This window comes from Mytilus galloprovincialis, chromosome 5 (genome assembly GCF_965363235.1).
Source record: "Mytilus galloprovincialis chromosome 5, xbMytGall1.hap1.1, whole genome shotgun sequence".
NCBI lineage: Eukaryota > Metazoa > Mollusca > Bivalvia > Mytilida > Mytilidae > Mytilus > Mytilus galloprovincialis.
Window position 1 is genome coordinate 14187388 of NC_134842.1, and position 6345 is coordinate 14193732.

At 31.9% G+C, this 6345-nt stretch overlaps 1 long non-coding RNA gene across 1 annotated transcript; it reads left to right on the forward strand.

Moving 5' to 3' along the window:
- Positions 1-240: 240 nt before the first annotated feature.
- On the forward strand, positions 241-1754 carry LOC143074338 (uncharacterized). The gene is made up of 3 exons (XR_012977806.1): positions 241-301; positions 830-898; positions 1655-1754. It is a non-coding gene; the product is annotated as an uncharacterized LOC143074338 (long non-coding RNA).
- Positions 1755-6345: the final 4591 nt, after the last annotated feature.

Sequence of the window (6345 nt, forward strand, 5' to 3'; positions counted from 1 at the left end):
AAGATTATCAGAAGTTTTCAGTGTGATCTATGGATGATTTCACCTTGTACACCAGAGAAAATTGTGAAAATGATGGTTAGTACTTTTTTATTTATACCTAGATATCCCAGATGTTTTTAGATAAACACTATTGGTAAATACCAGCAAATACTCAATGAAATTTTCGCTTTTAAAATGCATTGCTGGCACGGAGCTGAACAATTTTTTTAGGCACAATTCTAACTTTGTTTACCCCCGAGAGATCCGAAAGGAATTTGTTTATTAATTGAAAAAGGCATGAACTAACATAATAGTTTTAGCTGTAAGTAAACATGACACAATACAGTCTTTGTTATGTAATTATCACTCCGGTTTACAGGAATAACTGATAATCAAGGGAGATAACACACTTCATACGAGTAAAGTGAGATACATCATCACACGTGCTTTTATCCAATAATTTGACCCCTGGTCAGTAGATATCTTATGCAAATAAATAAACAGACAAACATGTACATGTATTAAGAAAATCATGAATTATTATTTCTAATGCACACTAGCAAATCACAAGATATTGTCTTTTCTCAGCGAAAAAGGGGGAGGGTCAAACTCTTTGAAAACAATATTGCTGCACCTTTTCAACTATAAAGCTATTTACATGTAGTTACCACTCATTGCTTCTAATATAACAGATTTAAATGAAAGTTAATAAGCCACAAGGGAGAAGCATTTTTCTTTCTTTACAATAAAACTTTCAAGAATTTGATTTTTGTTCTCTCAATAATACTTATGTATCTTTTAAAACCAAATAATAACACAGCCTGAGTATTTTTTTTTTGTCTTATTTCAGTTCCAGACATATCATTACTTTTTAACCTGAGATGGCAAACTAGAGGTTTTAAAAAGTCCTGAATAACTGGTAAGCATTTTGTTTTATTTGGTAAGCTGTAAATTGTATATTTATGGTATTTATGCAATTGAAATAACAGTCGGTATGTTAAATAATATACTGATATGAAAACTGTTGCTATGGTCTTGGTATTAAATGAAAATGCTTGGTTACTGATCTTTTCGACTCCATATTTCAAGTTAAACCTTGCGGCAACTGTTCCTCATGTAACACTGCAAACTATGATTAGCATTATTTTAATTTAATGACGCCATATTACGTGTGATGTCACAATGTTTCCTTTAAAACCTGATGTGGATTTCTCACTGATAAAAGATTTTCAATGAAATACATGTAAAAAACATTTTTTCTCAAAAAGAATTATGTGAAAAAACAAGTTTTGAAAATTTGTACTTCATTGCACTCTAATTATATGATTCAAATGACTTTTACAGTAGTTTATAGTGGTTTCTACAGTATAAAATACCAGGTTTCCACTGGCTAGAATAATTAAGTATTTTGGTGGGTTTTTTTTATGAAATCTTCATTTTTGCATAATTTCTCTGTCAAAATGCACTTTTCGGCACCAGAAAATTTTATTGAATGCTTTAACAAGGTCTGTGCATTGTAATTTGAGGTTAAATTCAGATGTTTTGTAGTTCTTTTGACTAGTGAAGGTATACTGGTAGAAATTAATTATGCATTCACATTGTATTCAAAATAAATAAATATAGCGATAAAAGTGTCATTGCCTTATAGTGCTGAAACAACTTTATTTTTTTTCAGAAATGGACAAAAATACACAGATTTATTCAGAATGTCATACCGATGAAGATCACATAAAAATATTTGGAAAAATCAGAACTATGGATTTTAATATGGGACAACATCCCTAATGCGCCTCGAAATGAGGAACTCAAGTCATGTGTAAAGAAAAAATCTCTGAGGAGTGATATTGGACATGTTTCTATTTTTAACAAATGACTGAACTTAATTATTTGTGGTGATTAGGAAAGTAGAGGAACATAGAATAAATGTGTAAAAACTATGGAGCTATTGAATGTGTTCAAAGTATTAAATTTTCAAAGAACTTATTGTGATAAAAAGGGGATATTTTACCACAAGGAGCCGCATCACAAAAGGATGTTCGGGGTTTGCTAATTTACAGAAAAAGAAATCTCACTTCGTAACCCGAAAATTTAACCACATATGTGAAAATGTCACAGCTTCGAAACGAGCTATCATACATATCCAGGTTTACGATATGGACTGAGCTACAGGAAAAAAACGTTACCATTATCGTCTATGTAAAAACAATTAAAGATTTTGACCCAATTTACAAGAAGATTATCAGAAGTTTTCAGTGTGATCTATGGATGATTTCACCTTGTACACCAGAGAAAATTGTGAAAATGATGGTTAGTACTTTTTTATTTATACCTAGATATCCCAGATGTTTTTAGATAAACACTATTGGTAAATACCAGCAAATACTCAATGAAAAACAATTAAAGATTTTGACCAAGTTCATTATAAAAACAGGCAGATGAGCTGGCAATATAACGTTTTTCTACGGAGATTTGTGAAGTTAAGGTATCCAATACACACAGATTAGGTCCTCAGATTTGTTGCTCATTGAAATATTACATGAGGACAAGAAAAACCTTTGGTTCGCCAAGATCTTATTCTTATGAAAAATTACTTTTTTTTGTAATGAAATAACTGAGTGTTCATTCATTCCTATTTCTTTGAAGAGACAGTCGTAGTAATATGATTAACAGACAAGAAAACTATGTGAGGCCATGTACGCAGAAAAACAATTTTTGTACCTCCTTTGTCTCTGAATACCGACAAAGGTCGACGATTTACACAGTGTTTTTACTTGTTGATTCTACACATTATCAGCGACATAATTACTATAACCGACGTCTGATAGAGTACCTATTTTAATCTATGTTTTGTTTTCCCGATGCTGTGGTGTAATCCTCAACGGAATCCATGATTATTAAAATTATGATTCAAATTGATGCGTTGGGGCTCTCCAAAGTTTACACGAAGTTAGAAGATAATGATACACATTTAATTTAACGTAATCCGAGCTAATGATGTAGAGAAAGAAAGTAATAAAACGCCAAGTAAGGAATCTAGGACTTTTCACCTTTGGACTTTTTTAACACGACTTTGCTTAGATCTTAAGCTTGTATTGAATGAACTTATTACGTTAAAAGAGGGACGAAAGATACCAGAGGGAGAGTCCAAACTCATAATTTGAAAATAAACTGACAACGCCATGGCTAAAAATAAAAAGACAAAGACAAACAGACAAATAAAAGTACAGAAGACAAAACATAGAAAACTAAAGACTAAGCAACACGAACCCCATAAGAAAACTTGATGTATCTCAGGTGCCCCGGAAGGGTAAGCATATCGTGCTCCACATGTGGCACCCGTCGTGTTGCTTATGTTATTACAAATCCGGTAAATATTCTAATTCGGTAGGTCACATTCGTAAAAAGGGAAAGGGTATTGTAGTTACGACATAAAGAACATATCCGATATCATCTGTGAAACGGTTATTCCATAATGGTCAACCAAATCGTAATGGCGTCCATAAAATTTACGAAGGGGTGATTTCAACTTCACCATTTGGAACTCTTGGTTTAATAGCTTCCTTGTGAGTATCAATCCTCTATCACGTTCACTTAAGGCTGTACTCAATCCAACTTATAGCCGGGAGTGTTTTTATGCTGTCCTGAAGAATGACAGAATCTTGCTCCCCATGAGACACTCGTCGTGTTGATCATGTGTGTAAAGACCCGGTGATTATTATAGTTGGTTTCATTTTCTGAAAAGTACAGGATTTTACTTGTTTCAATTAAAACAATTATGTCGTCAAACTTGTGATAGCGTCTGTAAAATTTCGAAATGATCAGTTCAACTTCACCGCTTGAATTGGTTCTCTAGGTTTGATTTGTTTTCTTGTGAGCAGCAACCCTCATAAATTGAGAGATATATACTCCATATGCAGCTTATCCTTGATTGATGCTACATAGAAATAGGGAGCTCTCAAGAAGCTGATATCATCCCTATTTTGTTTTCAACCGACCCTCATTATCAATTTCTAGATGCAAGTTAATATATAATATATAAGGCAGGCTGTATCTGTTGTTCCCTCTCAGAAGCTCAATTTTTTTGTACTAGTGATAGGTTTTACCTGCTAAATTGCTTATGAATGCAGGCGTATTGCATGTTTTACATCTTGTATTTCGTTTTTGTTCGAAAATTAAAATAATAACAGCCCATTAACTAGTATCAACTATTATTTAAGTAATTTAAATGACCTTGACAATTGATTCCAAATTTCAGAGATAAATTTGTATTCAGCTTATTTACATTTTAAATGTTAGAAAATATAACAGTGATTTAAGTACTAGTATGTATTTCCGTTGTTGGCTGTTGTTATTAGTAGAAAAGATCGGAAAACCAAGAGGGATCTCAGACCTTTAGAAGAAAACCCTATATTGGTTTATTTAAACAAATGAAAATATGGTTCAATATAAGCATTTTCATTGCTCTTCAACATCGTAATTGATCTTGACGTCATAACTTATTGACTTGAGTGTCACAGATAATTCTTATTCACTTTAGTCTGGCATAATAAATATGTTGTGTTTTTTTTTTATATTGAAAATGGAATGAGATGACTCTCCCCCAGAGACAAAATGAGTTACCTATAGGTACCATACGGACTTTGACAATGCGCAAATCTCTAAAATATATAACGAATTAAATGACCCCGAAATGGCACAAATAAGAAAACTAACGGTCTGATTCCTATTCAAAACAATAAACGAAAAATAAATATGATATACAGCATTATAATATATAAATATGTATAGTTTAAAAAAAAGGAATATTTATTTGTTCTTTTTCTCGGATTTTGCACCTTTTCGCAACTTTCTTGATTTTCTCCAACTTGAAAATGTAAAATACTAAGTACGCAAAATAATTAAGCATACTTGATGTTTCCCAATTTGCTTCGTATCGGTTACTGTTGGCACGTAACTCAAACCGTTAATGTTGTTTTGGAGTAACAATTTAATGCATAAATTTTTTGTTCATCATGATACAATTTTAAATCTGAAACTGCATATCAGCTATAACTTGATGATTTTATTTTTATTTCACGGTTTCTGGAATACTTCGTTTTTGAATCTATTGGTTATATAGGTTAACATATAAAAATTGAGTTGGTTCCAATTTGTTGCTTGATTTTGCAAATATGTTACTCTTATTAAATTGTTTCGACAATTACAGCTTTGTATTTATTGAAAAAAAGTGAGAGCTAAGATTATATTTTCACTGAACACAAGGCTTGGATAAAAATGCAATGAATAAATCAAATACAAACAAAGAATGCAAGAGTGTATTAATTCTGTACTTCCGGAGTATTTTACAAATCACTTGTTTGTCAGCATATTCAAGCTGATTTCCATTTTCCGTGGATAAAGTGTTGTTTTAGTCCAAATATTTATGACCTCGTCACACCATTCATTTAAAATAGACTTTCCAGACTGTCATAATCATGATAATTATTTGGACTAGCTAGATTAAGAATTGTGAAAATATTTGTAAATTTGTGGATCTCGATTCATATAATTGTATGAATTTCAAGATCATATATATATATATATATCTCAAAAATACATAAGTGTTTGTGCTGTGCTGTGCTGTTGTTAAAAAATATGCCCGTGGTTATTCAGCGGTTTACATCTAAATGTACTACTAGTATGCTATTATTGATTTATGCGTTTCTCTGTGTTGAGTGTTTTTATGTTTGTTTGTACTGTATTCCTGTTGCATAGTGTTGTCATTTTAGAGATATCTTTTAACATTGCCATATAAGTGGGAGGTTTGGCTAACCATAAAACAAGGTTCAACCAATCAGTTATTTTTGAATGTCCTGTAACAATTGAGAAATATGGCAGTTCTTATAAAATAGGCCGTATCTATGTATGTTTGCATTTATTTTTGTTGCACATCAGTGCTTCTGTTATTCTCTTGTTTTCATCTTGTAGCTGACATGTTTTCATGGGTTTAAGATTGTAACCCAGATTTGTTTTCTCTTAATCGATTGACAACTTTTGAACAGCGGTATAGCTTTGTCTTTAATTATGTTCTTAATATTTGTACTACTATGCATAACGAAATAATTGGGTCATGCAAAACGGAAAGACCCAGTTTTTGGACCTCCTTACAAGAAAATGACCGATTTGTTCATGTAAAAGCGCGAATTCATGAAAGTTTGTAGATGTAAACAATTTTGTAGGTCAGATAATAAGCTAGTTCCAAGTCATATAAACCATGAAAAACAGATATAAACACATACAACTGCTTTTAACAAAAAAAACATAGTAATTGACCTCTGGACGACGCTACCGGTTGGGCATTGTTATGTCTTACAGTCCAGACAAACA